The 15,425-nt window shown below is 37.0% G+C and overlaps 1 long non-coding RNA gene across 1 annotated transcript in view; it reads right to left on the minus strand.

The window, feature by feature from the left end:
- The window catches only part of LOC127060303 (uncharacterized), a 42,385-nt gene extending 29,477 nt beyond the window's left edge, over positions 1 to 12,908 (minus strand). Inside the window, exon 1 of the long non-coding RNA XR_007779191.1 lies at positions 12,698 to 12,908. This is a non-coding gene — a long non-coding RNA (uncharacterized LOC127060303). The remainder of the gene's footprint in view (positions 1 to 12,697) is intronic.
- Between the last annotated feature and the right edge of the window lie 2,517 nt (positions 12,909 to 15,425).

The raw sequence follows: 15,425 nt of genomic DNA on the forward strand, positions 1-15,425 counted from the left end.
AATACTTCTCCATGCCAAAGTAATGACTCATTTTGTAAAATGTCAATTAATGCCTTGCAGAGTCTGCAAAAAAATAGGTCTGTTTTCTAAATGAATTATGATTAAAATTAGTAGTTAATGTTTGAATCAGTGATTATTTTCTTGATCCTGCTTAAAATTAAATTTAGTTATAAGCACTTTGAAGGCAATGCAGAAAGATGCATTACTATTTAATCAGCTTTAAATTACTTACATAATTACTTACATGAGTGACAGTCTCATCTTGAGATAATTAAAAATAATTAGTATGGCTTTATCACAGTTTTAATGTGCAAAAATGAAATTCATATTATTAGAGGTGCTTGAATACTGGGGTTTTTGATTGAATTTATCTGCAAATTATTGCATGAAAGTTAATGTGGCCATCAGTTCTTTTTTATTTTTCACGGAGTTCATTATAGTTCTTGGAAATAATAAGCAATTTTAGAGGTGGTACAACACATGGTGTGTCTTGCTGCAAGAAATGACAAACCTTGAGCCTTATTTCTTCTGCCTGCTTGGGTGAAGTTTCAATAAATGCAGTGGAATCAGTGTTATGGAGCTGATTGCAAACCAGCAACAACCAACAGGTTTGAGCATAAAATGCAAACACAACAGAAGTTTTCACCTTTTTAAGCAGTAGTTTAAAACTATGAAGTAGGGAGGTATTTCACCTCTGTATGGATGGGAAATGAGAACAAGATGTAATTCTAACTGAAATGACTGCATTAAAATTGCATTGAAATTCTTGAGTGACCGGAAACAAAGTAGTTTTCACTCTGGATGGGTGTGATCAGCACCACACTGCTCACATCTCTCTTGGGATCTGCCAGGACTTGCTCAGCAATGATCGGATAAATGGGATAAATGATGTGGTGAGGGAAAAAAAATTATAAAATGTCATTCAGGATAACAAAATCCAAAGGCAATTGAAAAAAGCTGCAAAATAATGTTGCAGTAATGAGTGTATGAAATTATTTAATGGCAACAAAATGAACTCTCAGCAACTGCAGAGTATGGGTCACACAAAATAAATCATTAGGCACTGGAGGTACAAAATCTGTCTTTTCCCTCTTTTGTTGTACTTCCTTGTCAATTTAGTTTTGCTTGCTCTCTCTTTTCAATTACTCTTTCCTCATCAGTGACCCAAAATGCAACAAAGGTCCTATCACACCTGTGATGACTTAGGCAGGTAAAAGGCAGCACAGGAGGTTTGGCCATTGGGGTTGATCACTTCCACTGGGCAGCTGTTCTGTGAGAGATGATGGACACCTCAGCTGCTTGGTGACCAAGGTGGTCAGTCAGCAAGAGCCTGTGTCCTACATGGTCAGAAATTTGGTTGTACTCTTTCCTGTCAGGCCTCAGGGGCAGCAAATCATGCAGGCTGCCACTCAATTGTTACGCCAAGGAAATTGTCCTGCAGAGCACATGCTGCACAAGTCTTTCCCAGACCTTCTCACACAGTAACTAGGTGACATATCAATATTTCCTAGGTTTTCACACAGCCTCATCTGTGGCGTTCATAATGTTTTTGCATTTCAGCTCCCCTTCTGCCAGAATCATATGTGACATGTTATGTTTGATTTTAAAATATGTACATCTTAACTTTACTTGAGAATTTTAAATAGGATCTTTGCACAGCTACAGAACATATGTTTGCTTCTACTAATTGATATAAACTGTTTTTCTTTTTATAGAGCTCTGTTCAAAATAATTGGATCTAAAGCAGAAAATAAACTGTTTCAAAGTGGAATGGATGACAACAATGTGCTGATTGATCAGCTCATTACCGAGGTGGGATCCCAAGGGAATCTAATGATATCAGTTCTGCTCTGCCAAAATGTGACTCTAAAAGCATGATGCTTAGTTCCCCTGCCTGCACAAATGGCAATATGTATCTACCTATTCTGAAGGCTTGTCCTCAGATTATAGCATTTTTGTATAGGTGATGAAAATTATGAGCCCACATTCAAAGGGTTAAAAAGCTTAAAGAGAGTAAGATTATGCTATGAAGAAATGTTAACACTTAGAAAAATATGGATAAAAATTGAATTACATAGGCAAATATGCTTTACAGACAGTTAAATAATACTGCATGGCACGGCTGGAAAGCACAGGCCACCAAATGCAGCAGCAATACTGAATGAATATACAGCTAGAAGAAGGAAACAAAAGCTTGGTAAATTGTGAAAATCGCCACTTGAAACAGACTACATGTTCTTTTCTGCAATGAGTCCTTGTAAACCAAGTACTTACTAAATTATTCCTCCATGGGAATAATTACCCCGCAGCCTTACCCCATCTTCTAAAGCAGGAGCAGCACTGGCATGGACAGTGGAATCAGACATGGAGGGCTGTGCCACATACCCTTGTGCCTCAGTTCCCAGGCAAGCACCTGAATAACCAAAAGGGCCACATGGCCTTGCCATAACAAAACAAAACTTCAGGAGAATGGAAGGATATATGTCATTGACAATTTCCAACCAAGCCCCTAAAAGGAAATGAAAACTATTTCTCCATAACAGATTCGTCCTTAAAAATGGGGTAATCTTTCCTGCGGTAAAACATACTCTAACAAGGGTCCCTGTAGTACTTCTGTGGTGCCACCCAAATCTTGACAAGAGGCCACTGTGCTGTATAGCAGTTGCAGTCATTAAGGCTGACAGAGACCCTGTCTCACAGCAGGAGTTATAAGAGACTTTAGAGATGTATTAACAAACGGTTTTTCAGCTTGGGTTCCAGAAGAAATGGTTACAGCACAAGCAGTAATGCAACATGGTAAAGAAACGGACTCACAGAAACAAACATTTTACACATCTGTTGGTTTGATACAACCAAAATACCATTATAATCAGAGCGTAGATTTTAAAAAGGAAAACGCCTGAAAAAATATTCCTGAAAGGTGACACAGATTCCTGGGGTATAAAGTACTTTGTTGTGCTGTGTAGTGACAAGTCAGTTTCAGCTCCCCTGTAAATCAGTAGGATTTACGTTGACTAGAAGAGGAACAGGATCGTAACCCTAAGATAAGAAATACATACTAGTAACTAGTACCCACCCACTCCCCAGATTTCAGAGAGCTCAAAATTTAAAAGAAATTTCAATTAAAGCCCAAAACAAAACAGAAAAGAGATGGCAAAACCAAATCAGTGTACCTGATTTGTTTTCTCCAATGCTCTCATTTCTTTCCCTCCTTACTCAGATGGTACAAATAACAGGATTTGAGAATTTGTTTTACATTCAATATGTACAGCCATTCCAAAGACAAGGACTAAGCCAGGAGTAGGAAGTATCTGTGCAGAATCTCTCATTACCGTAAGAATCAGTCAGTCCAATCTTTTTCAGTACAAGAAAACACTGTCAGGCTGAGCAACAGTACAGTACAGAAGATCAGGGACATGTAATGAGCTGAGAAAATTCTGAAAGCAAAGTAAAAGCCAAAGGTATTCCCAAGAATACCTCAGGGAAGTTAATAGACCCAAACATCAAGTTCTGCAACAAGTTTCTGTACAACAGAGAGGTGCCTTCTGTTGGTTTCCTGTTTTCATTTGATCCTTTGTAAGAGCCATTCAGGGCCTGTTATTTAATGTAAAAAGCAATTCTAAGCACAAAACTTTGACTAAATGAGCAGATGGTGACCTTATCCCCGATTGTTAGTTCACCAGGCCTTATGCATCTGGCTTTCACATTAAAATTTAATCAAGATGACCATACAGATGTAGAACAAAGTGGTTTCCAACTACCACAAAGCAAACAAGGAATGTGTCTAAACTGGGCAGCTTTGAATGGCTTAAAACAAAATAGCTTGTGACTTGTTCTTAATAGGCTTGTTCAAATGTCAGAACTAAATAAAAATTCCCTCTAGCAGTTTATTATACATAAAAGTACTAGTATCACATTCTCTGTTTATAGGAACATACATTTCTTCTTATTCCCTCTGGTATTCTTCAAATAATAGTATTAAGATTTGTATTGATACATCCTGAAAATCCTGAAGACAATAAAATTTTCAGTCCTTAGCTATTAAGAATTAATCTTTTGACAAAACAATCAAATTTAAAAGAGAAAAATGGCTACCTGACCATAAGGCCCACTAGCTCAAGCAGATACAAGGTGAGCTGGCAAGAGCACTACACACCTTACAAGATCAGATCAGTCTGATACAGAGAAGTGCAGTCAGCCTACAACAGAGTTCACAAAAATGGACAACTCTTGGCTGGTCCAGTGCTATATTACACAGGCGGCACCTCTGCAAAATCTTCAACTTCCATGAGAAACAAATTAATATCCTCCATCCTATTTATCAGAACACACACACATGCATACACATTTCCCGTGTGGGACTCCCAAGACAGGAGCAGGTGGAACCCAGATCTGCTTCCTTGCCAAACACCAGAGACAGACAGGTATATCCAGCAAAAGCATTTCATGGTGTACAATTAACCATCAGCAAGTACCTTCATATTCTGATCACAGACAGGATAGCAATGCAAAAAAAATCTTGGAAAAGTGGAGAAATAATTAAGAAGAGCAATGGAAATTAAATGGATGATAGCTATGTATGACACGTAGGCCAAATTAATTGTACAAAAGAGCCCCATAAATCAGCCAACGTACTTTAAAATGTCACACTTTTGCAAAAAAGTGCAACCATACTTCTGGTTTCCCTAAAGGCTAATACTACCTGCAACACAGGCAAAATAATTATTCTGGGCTCTTTAGCGCTGCTAAGACCTCAGCTGGAATGTAATATCAACTCCATCCAAAAAAATATCAAGAAACACAAAAGGAACATGGAGAGAATGGAGAGGAGAACAAGAATGACCAGAACAAGGATCTACTACAAAAGAGACTGAAATTAATTTTCTTCAGTCTTAGGAAACCAAAGGGAAACATGGTAACAGCTCTTAAATCTGTGTGGGGAGTGGATGGGCCTATTCTAAAAGCAATCAAAATGAAACAAGGAGATAGGTTACTAAGTGGACATTGTGATGGTAGTTAAGTACAGGCCAAACATATTGCAAAGGACAGTTAATCCTGGTTTGGAACTCAGAGAATGTTCTGATAGTCTCTCAGTGTACCTTTTGGTCCTATTTGTCTTGGAAACCACATACTAGAGAGTCACTAGGTCAGTTTATATTCAATTAATATTTCATGAACCCACCTCAAGGTTACTTAAAGAGTTTGGGTTTTATTCCTCCCCTGCCTCTAGGGTATTTTTTATGCTTGGTTAACCTAGTTTTTGAACCAGTGTTAAGTACTTGGCTTAAAGAGCTGGGCTTTTAATTTACCTTTCTTTAATTAAAATGTCATTCTTGCACAATCCCTAATATGGACACCAATAAACTATATTTGAATCTTTTTACCAGTATGACAAACACTCTCTCCACTGGAGAGAGTACTATTGAAATGTCAAGTAACGTGATACCCATACTGCTGCATCAACACCATGTGCTGATTTGATGTAATCATCTGTGTGTGTAAACAACCTGGTCTTTGGAAAGCATGAGAGTCCCAAGATGGTACATGTGACCTTTGAACAGGAGAAGGCTTTTATGGTTTCATCCAGAGCCACATAACATTGTCCTGGGAATTCCAAACCATCTGTTCTTAATCAATGAACCAAATTTTTTCACAGCTGCACCACACATAGTTTGCACACATTCTTTTTTTTTTTTTTTTTTTGTATTTTGAAATACCACCTGTACAGAGACTAAATGTGAGAATTGCATACAGAAAAAAAAAAAAATCCAATAGCCACAAACTACTCTCTAGATTTCTGGATGTAAACTGAATAAGTCCACAGACAACACATACATGTGGTAACCCCAGCTGAAGATCTGATCCACAATACTTGAGCTAGGTTCAAATAGGTTTATATTCATGTTTTCTGATTTAAAAAGATCTTAATATGTGAAAAGTTTTCATGCCTGCTCTGATAGGCAGCTGAAATTTTTCATAAACAAATATATTTCATTTATTTATTACAAGTGCAGTAGGTCAAATACAGAGATTCAATACCCTTAGACTAGGGAAATACTCGTGAGTCTAGGAATTTTAAGTAAGATAGTTTTTTTTGAACTGTCCTTCTATTAAATGCTGCCTCAGGGAAGTCTAAGAAGGCACAGTCATTAATCCAAAATTAAATTGACTGTGGTATGATTTGCATCCTATAATATAATGTGATAGAAGTGAAACGCTGAAAAGACACAAATATTTAAATGTTAAGAATTTCCAATTAAAAGGTAGTCTGTAAACCTGCAAAGTCCAGTAAACAAAAAGGATTAAGATTGGCAGTGCTCTCAGTGACTTAATTTACATGTGAAAGAACTCAAATTTTGCTTAATTACATTGCAAACAAAACCCTGAATATCTGGGGTATGGATATTCATTTCTCAGAGAAATCTCTGCCTTCTTTCTCTATTTGCTTAAAAGATACTTCATCTCACTGGTATTCACAGATCTGCAGAAAACATCCAGCTAAAATATACCAATAAAAGTGTAACAAATACTGATACAAAAATTGTTTTGGTATGAGTATTTTATTAATTTCAAGATCATTAAGCGAAATATTCTGCTTATCTCTTCCTCTGCTGGATGGTCCTGTGAATCCCCTAAGCTTTCTACCTTTAATTCATAATTTACAAAGAAATAAATAGAAATTCATGAAATCTATGCACATTTTGGAAAAAGAAATCTTCAGTCATGCATTCCTTCCTTTAAACTTTTTTGATCTCCTTCTTCCGTATCTGTTATCACTTAGGTTACAAACAAAAGAATCAAGCTGTAACTGAGATCACATTCCCACACTCCACATCAGTAAGACTCCCTCCTGTCACAGCCTCCAGAAGGATTGTGATTTTCAGTGAGGTGTCTGGCACCATTCACTAGACAAGGAGGTTCAAAACTACCTTCTTTCCTCTCCTACAGATCATATTACACTTAACACATGTACACAACCCTTAATGTGCTTTCTAAAAGCATATTGGAATATTAAATTTTACAGCTCTAGATTTGTAGGAGTTTGTGTGTATTTAGAGTAAGAATCTGGCAAAAGAAGGATAGCTGTTGCTCCTCTTCCTTTGGTTATTCATTTCCCCCATGGCATTTTTTCCTATTTTGTTCCAGACTGGTTTGCTTTCTGGATTTCACTTCCAAGGGGTGTTCAAGTAGACTCCAGGTATAAAGGACACCATGAATTAAAGTGAACAAAATCTACTTGTTAGCAACCTAAAAAAAATCTGCTCCTTTATTAATTCAAGGCAAATCCACAACAAACATCAGCTGAATTTAATAGCTCAGTAAAAAATAATGCAACTCAAATAATATTCACTACTATATGTTTCCTAAAATTATATATGCACATTCAATTTGTTCTTCTGGACTTTTACTGTGAGACAGAACTGAATGATTAAAGTTCCCCTATAAATCCATCTATTGACAAGGCAATTCACTTCAGCAACAACTACTCAGAGATTCACACCCAGTCTTCCAGCCTTTTCAAACACACTCACATCAACTGAGATTACTAAACAGACACCCAGGATTCTCATGGGCATGTGGAGTGTTCCCCAGTTTCGGCAGGGTTTTATAAGTACTTTGAACATTTAATATACAACTTCACATAGGGACTTAGGATCCTCTGTTGGAAATTATATAACTTTCCCAGATAATTTTTAATTAGTTGCATGCAGTACCAGCTCTTGGCCAGCATCAGTCAAGTTTCTTCTCAGACATTTTTATTTGGATCATTAAATCATCCCAACCTAAAGTTTGTTAAAACTAACCCTGACAAGCTTCAATAAACAAAACCAAAGGGATTTGAAGATTGGGCATCTGGGATTTTAAATGTAGGGTCCTTCAAGGACATTGGCATGAAGATACACCAGAAGGTACAAAGGAGATTAAGGCCTGGAAAGCTGGAGTCTCATCATCTGAGCAAGAGATTAAGACTAAAGAATGTGGACCAGATTAGCATGAAGAGTGAGAAATCAATAACAAATAGGGAACGGAACACTAACTAATAAAGAGAGTTATGCAACTTAGAACCAGTGAACATTAATTTCTTTGTTTGCTAAAACTGTATAGAGAAGTGAAAAAGTCTTGTATTGGGGTCTGTGTGGAGGCCAGAACTTTGTCAGCTACATACACACACTTCTTAGCCAAGAATAAAGTACTGTCTTACTCCCTAACACTAAAAAGGCAAAGAGTCTTATTTATCCCAAATATTTCAAGGATTTCAGTAACACCTCCATATATTAAAACATCCAAATTTGCGCCTATTCTCCCAACTTAACAGCTTTCCCTAGGTCAAAATTACTGCAAATCATTCAAATTTATTAATACAAAGCATTGAATTTGATGTTTTACATATTTCTGTTCTAGTACCTGGTGCAGGATGACAGGACATATGAATACATGTTTACCCTCAACTACATATGCACCCTCAACCCGCATATGAACAGGAAGAACTTCTGGTACTGCAAATTATTTGAAATGCTTTTTAACCTTTCTTGGTATTGACATAATTTCCTTTGGGAGTGGAACAGACCCTGTCATAAGTTGTATTTTCTATTCAGCACAGTAGATCTCATCTAGTCTGTCAAAGGTTCTTCTCTGGAAATTAATTTCATGTTTTATTCATCCCAGAATTCTTTAAAGCTCCAAATCAAAATGGCACTTTGTGCATTGCAAACCACATTATGAACAGCCAGTATCACAAATAAAAGTGCTTTTTGCATAGCAATCAGACTGCCTCTTTTCAGAGAAAATTAATCTAGCTCTGTATTTATCTCACTAATTGCACTCATAGCATTACAAATTATCCCCCGCCTCTCATTTACAATTATTCAAAACACAGTCTCTCTATGTTACTAAACCAAAAGCAAGCCATACGTCTCCCCTGAGACCCAGAAAACACATCATTTGAACTGCTGATTTATATGAACTAGATTTATCAGGCAAAACCTTTAGATAACATAATGGATAAGAGAATAATCACCTGAGAGCATGTGTGTGCTATAAATGCATTGCTTAGAAGAAAAGTGGACAGCTGACCCAGCACATTGCTGAATTTATGCCTCTCTGAAAATTATAAATGTGAAGAGCCAGTGTCTTGTCTGAGTTCAGTTAAATTCAAGAGATAATGTAACATCCGAATGGAAAGCACTGAGCACTTTCACAGCTTCCCCCCAGATGCCCTCAAAGCTCTAATAGGTTTATGGGTAAGGTTAGTCAGTTTTCATTGTTCTCCTGCACAAATGAAAACCAAAAATCTTCCATAGAGAGTTACATAAATGTGTGCCCCAACTAGCAGGAAAAATGCATTGCACAAAGAGTTACAATTCAGGGGCCAGAATCTGCTGTTCTTATTTAGGCCCAGCTCCCAGTGATGTCAATGGGTTCTTTTGCTTGAAGCTGTACTGAGTAAACACCGAGAGACTGAACCGCCAGTTGAAATGCTGGAGCTTAGAAAGTTGTGGGGATCAAGGTGGCAACTGACTCTATAATAACCAACAGGCAAGCTGCAGTGGAAAAGAAGATAAATTTTCTCTAGGGCAGAAGCTGCTGTGCGAGACTAATTTAAAGGTAAATACTCTCACTGCAGTTTGATTCTTCTTGTATGAACTAATGAATTTTTGTGATCATTAATCTACCAAATTCCATGTTTTCCTTCTCAAAAATTTTTTAGAAAATTCTCGTAAATAATGAACGATATACTGTACTAGGTAAATATTATCCAGTCTAGCTTTGAGAAAATGATCTAAACTAATCACCATCTGACAGATATTCCTCTTCTTTCCTTAACAATGATCATGTATATTTCATAGATATAACATATATACGAGGTTAAGACTGTATTCAAAAAGCACAAAATGGCAACAAAAAAGGTTTGTCCCTTCACATTTCCTTCTATTGCCCTACCTAATTTTATTTATTGTATTTATTTGACACCCTGATAGTCAAATGCCTTTATTTGTTAGTTATGCTCCTCATTTATCCTGAGTAAATAAATTTTTTTTCTGGTAAAGTGAGGAGGAGATATGTACTCCATGGGCCTTAAAAACACCTCCATGTTGTATCATCTCCACCTCTTGGCTTGAATTTTGTTGGTGGTGAGCGTGATCAGAACTACACTGGAAGTCTGCAGCCAAGCAGTTTTGGTATTGCACTGTAGCTACAAGAAAAACAGCCAGGCTGAAGGCTTGAATTATGATCTTGGCCCTTCCCCTCCTGCCTTCCACGGCCAACTTTTTCTGAATGTCCTTTTGAAAACCTGGCATCATAACAGAGGCAAAAGAGTGGAAAGAATGATGTTCAGAATCTCTTGGATGCACTACTTTGGTTGATCACATTCACAGTGAGCAAGCAGCCAAAAAGTTTATCCTTGAGGTTCTCAAGAAGATAAATACCCTCATATCTCCTTATTCTTTTTTCTTCCCTTTTCCTTTCTTCCTTTCTTTCTTCCTTCCTTTCTTCCTCTCTCTCTTCCTGAAACACAAGTTCCCATTCTTCAGAAAGATTTAACTTCTTCCCTGCCAAGCCTTGTATTGAATTTATCTCCCCCTTCATAGATGCAACACTAGCCTCAGTTTAAGATGGTGAACTCGGCTGCTTAATTATTTTGATACAAACTCCCTCCCTGGCCATCAGATTTTCTCATTCACTTAACCTGCTCTAAGATATAATCAAATTATTCAAATAATTTGAAAAGCAATTATCATTAAATAAATTTTTTCCATTCATTATTCCAAACCGATCTGTTTAGACATAAACATAGACATGAACCACACTGTCTTTACATGAAGGAAGTGTTGCTTGGCTCTTTGTGAAATTTCTTCCTCATAATATTTGCTCTCAAACGGGCTAATTGTTTTCCTCTACCCACACTGAGTCTGTCAGGAAGGTAAGTGCACAGCTAACCTTAATCACACTCTCCCACGGAAGAGAGTAATTTATCATCATAGGAACTATAGTATAGCCTGGAGATATTAATAGTTTTACAGCCAAGTGACCTACATGTGACAAGGTAAAACTATAATCAGCACAAGAAATCTTATATACACACAAGAAGCATGACTTCATCTGGTTCAATGCATCCAGCTCCCTGTTTTGAGTGTAATGAGCAAATCAGGCATTTTAAAATATTTTAAAACCTGATTTTAATGTTTTTAATGTTAATGGAGACAAATGAAGTGTGAATTCAAAACTGTTAATTTTGTTAAACAGTTGGCTAAAGCTTGAAAAGAACCATAGACCCCTGTGCAACAGAAGAAATAGATGGGTTAAAGTGAACAGTAGGTGGCAAAAGAAGATAAGGACAGCAAGCCAAGTTTGATCATAAGTCAGTTTGCATCTATATACTAATTTTTAAAAGAGCTCCTCTACTTATATTAGCAGAAATAACTTATATGGCTTGTTTTCTCATGTTTAACCTCAAGACCTGGTCCCACTGTTTACTTGGAACTGAGATGCCATAGACGGCTAGAAGTGATAGAGCATGATCTGTTTTTCCCTTGTCTCTTTGTAGTTACAAGAGTAAGACAAGCTGATAGCGGCTGCAGAAGTAAAGGCCCCTCTAGGTCAGTGTGAAGAATATTTATGTATCATTTGCTTCCTGGGAAGGGTGAACACCCCACATGAAAATAAAACAAACCGGCTAGTGAATTTCAAATGCCACTGTTTAGGTGACTAAACTGATTACAAGAACAGTTTCCTTTTTGTGTTTAAATTTCAACTGATTCTGTTCCTTCTCCCCTATTTTCTGATAGTTTGTTCTGTATTAAATAACAAAAAACTTGGTAGCCTGGTGAGTGCTGCACCTCAGCAATGCCCTAGGCCCCCTCAAAAATTATCTTTGGACAGCAGATAGTGACACAGTCATTAATTAGGTCAGAAAAAAAAAAAAAAAAGAGCAGCTAATACACTAAGCAGTCACTAACAGCAGTAATGTCCATTCGTGTGGCTGCAGCAGGAATCACAAAATAAATCATATTGGAATAAACCATATTCAGTAGATTTATAATCCCAGTGATCTACTAGACTGCTAAGTACTGCTAGGTGAGTGGAATATGAAACAGCAAAAAGTTTCATTTGACATCACATATGTAATGTACTGACCTATTTTCCTCTGGTGAGGAAAAGGTAAATTTAAAGGTAAGATCTCTTCTTCTTTTATTACATGAGTTCCAGCTAACTTAAAAAGCCATGTCTCTTTGAAAGGATATATTCATCCTTGTATCACTTGTAAATAAATCATGGTCTTTAGATAAAAAGCAGAAAGGGGAAAGATTTCTCCCTTTCCCAGTCACTCTGAGCCTCAAACAGTTTTCAGACATGTCACATGGACAAACCGCAGTTGCTTGGAGGAACAGTGGTTTGTAAAGGTCCACGAAAATAGAGATGTGCAAAGGGATGGAAATATGGTAGGAAAATATTTTGTAGTTAATGTCTATGCAAACTTAGTCCATGGCCCTCCAAACAAGGAGCAGAAGGAACATCATATGGTTTATAACCATCACATGGTTAAATAATGCCTGCTCACACAAAAAATTGAAGTGATTCTAATGTTAGAGACAAGGAATGAAGTAGCTGTAGAGAATTACCGGTTTATCATTATTATAACATTAATATAAGTACTTATTCATGCAAGTATTCTTACACTACTTTGAACTCTTACCAAAATCCTAGTGGTACTACAAGCAGCCATCATGGCATTCCGGAATCTTCACTGAAGGATCAAAGAATCCTCTGCTGAAAAGGCAAGGAAGAAGAATGGTCTGTAGTCAGTTCTGTCTCATTTGCTTCAAATATTCTGTCTGCAATTCCCCTTCTCTGGAAGACAAAGTAGGAGGAATCTTCTCCCTGATCCTAGTGTGAATTTAGCTTGTGTGTTTGTGTCTCCATGGAGACAATGTAAACACATCTGTTTTCTTTTTACGCTTCTAATGGAAGCATTCTACACAGAATCCATCATTGTACTGAACAAAAACATTATCTCAAGGCAGAAATGGAGATCATTCCTTACACAATGGAAAAGGGAACCTGTTTTAGTTCATTTCCATCAATGATCAATGTCATCAGAAGAACAGAGGAGTTTACAGCCATATCTTGAAGCTCAGGGTTTGTGTATCTTGATACTTTGATAATAAAACAGTGTTAATAAAACAGTTGATGTTAAGTTCATGTTACAAGGGGAGAAAAAGAAATATAAATGCAGGATACTCATTGTCATATGGAGAAATTCAATATTCTACAATTCTGAAATGTCAACATTATAATGCTGCCACATCTATTATACATTGTTGCCTTTCATGTAAAAATTAAAAAGTAAATTAACAAGTAATTCCCAAGACCTGAAAACAAAACTACATTATCTGTAACTTAACATTTCCCCTAACATCTATGCACTGCCAGTTAATGAAAGAGGAAAAGACATTGCATTGCAGTGGTGTCAGTTTTGTTCCTTTTGTTAAAGATGTTCCAAGAACTGGCAAAGGAAAACAAAAGTTTAAGCACAGTTCATTGTTTCAATAGCTGAATGTCTATTCAGCGCCTAGGGCATGTTAAACTCGGTTTTTACCAGTCATAACATTAGGGGAACAGGCATAGTGAAGTATCATGTTTGCAGTGTCCTATACATTTGTCCTACTGCTGTTTGCTAGTAGTTAATATCCTCCTGGCTCTGAGTTCTGGCAGCTTCTTAATTCAGCAACAGCATGGTGTGAATGTAGACAACTCAACCCCATGCTATGCCTGAGCTGAAATATCTTCATGGGGTCTGGAACCTGTGGAAACACAGCAATTCATCACAGAGCTTAGCCCCAAAGGCTTAGACGTGGTTCCATGGCATGGGGTATATTTACATTGCACCCCAACATGTTCTGTAGAAGCCAAACTATCCAAATTTTTCCATACCTGGGGGATGGATCCTGTTCTTCAGCAGGTAAGATGTTAACTCTGTACAAATCTAAGTGCCGAACCCAATTATATTTTGTTACAGACAGATCCAAAATCTCCCGAAGCTATTGATCTCTTATGTTGCATTACTAATACTCAGTATTTGTTCAACTCCCATTGAATGGACTGGTGGACAAAAGGTGGATAACACAAAATTACCTCCAACATAATGGGGTGAAATGAACTGCAGCATACTGATTATGGGTTTGATGGCTCAGCCCCTACTGCTCCATAACGATGTGGTAAGAGCAAATTACCAGATGTACCACAGTGACAAACGTGCTCATTAGCAGAGGTTGTTGTTTTGTCGGGGATGACAGCCCCTTCAAAAGTAGGATTCTTCATGCTGGAAGACAGTCACAGCAGCATTTTGCTTTTTCGGATTTCCAAATTAGTATACGTATTTGTCATATCAGGCTTCTGCATCTGTTTAAATGTTGCAAATATTTATGACTATTAATTATTATTTGTTCTAGAATAGCTCTAAATCAGTTACTTCGCAACCTGCCATCATATTTATAATGTCTAAAAAAAATCCAAACCACAACAGAACATGAAAATAAGCTAAAATTTAGCTGCAATCACTAGTTATAAATACATAAATTGGTGCACATATAAATTCCACATAATATGAGGTAATTTTTTTTCCTACTGGTTATATTTTGACCTAAAAAATAAAAAAGAGCTGAAAGATATACTGTGATCACATTCCATTAACAGTTAGGCAAAGCACAGATTAGATGGGCCAGGGTTGGACTCTCAGCTCAAAGGAGCCGCCAGCTTTAGGAGTTGCTGAATTCAGCATGCTGAGAATTACAAAGAATGACCCCCTAAAATCAGCAATAAAAATAAATTACCCCTAACTAAATTACATATTGACAAATAATAAAGGCTCATTTGACAAATATTTAACATTGGAGCTTTCCTTTCTATACACTTTCTTCCAGTATTATTAAGATAATAAATTCAGTGTTTTATTAATGCAAATAGTCTTTTTTCCATACTCAGTTAATTTTATCTCTAAACAATCATGATGTCTCTTCATTGATTCACATTACATAATCTGGATCACTCATTTACTCCAGCCACCAATACTTACAATTTACATTCTTCCTTCACAGTTTGAGGAGAATAGAGCACATTTAAATTGGCAGCACAAGTGTAGCAAGAGGTCCTTCAAAATCTTGTCTGACTCTGCCCCCCCTGTAGATATGATGCATTAAAAAGATGTGCTGCCAAAAGGCTCAGCTGTAGCCAGCTGTTGCCTTCATTACCATTGTAAGATCCTAAAGTTTTGTCAGTGAACACAAGTCCTCCTGGGTGTTAACCTTTCTCACTGAAGAAAGCCCATTGTGTAGTCTGTTAGTCAATGGGTGCAAAAAAAATTAATGCCTTTAGTAAGGGGCAGTTTTAAAAAGTTAACACTAAGTAATGTTATTTTAGTGCAC

The sequence above is a fragment of the Serinus canaria genome, chromosome 20 (genome assembly GCF_022539315.1).
Source record: "Serinus canaria isolate serCan28SL12 chromosome 20, serCan2020, whole genome shotgun sequence".
NCBI lineage: Eukaryota > Metazoa > Chordata > Aves > Passeriformes > Fringillidae > Serinus > Serinus canaria.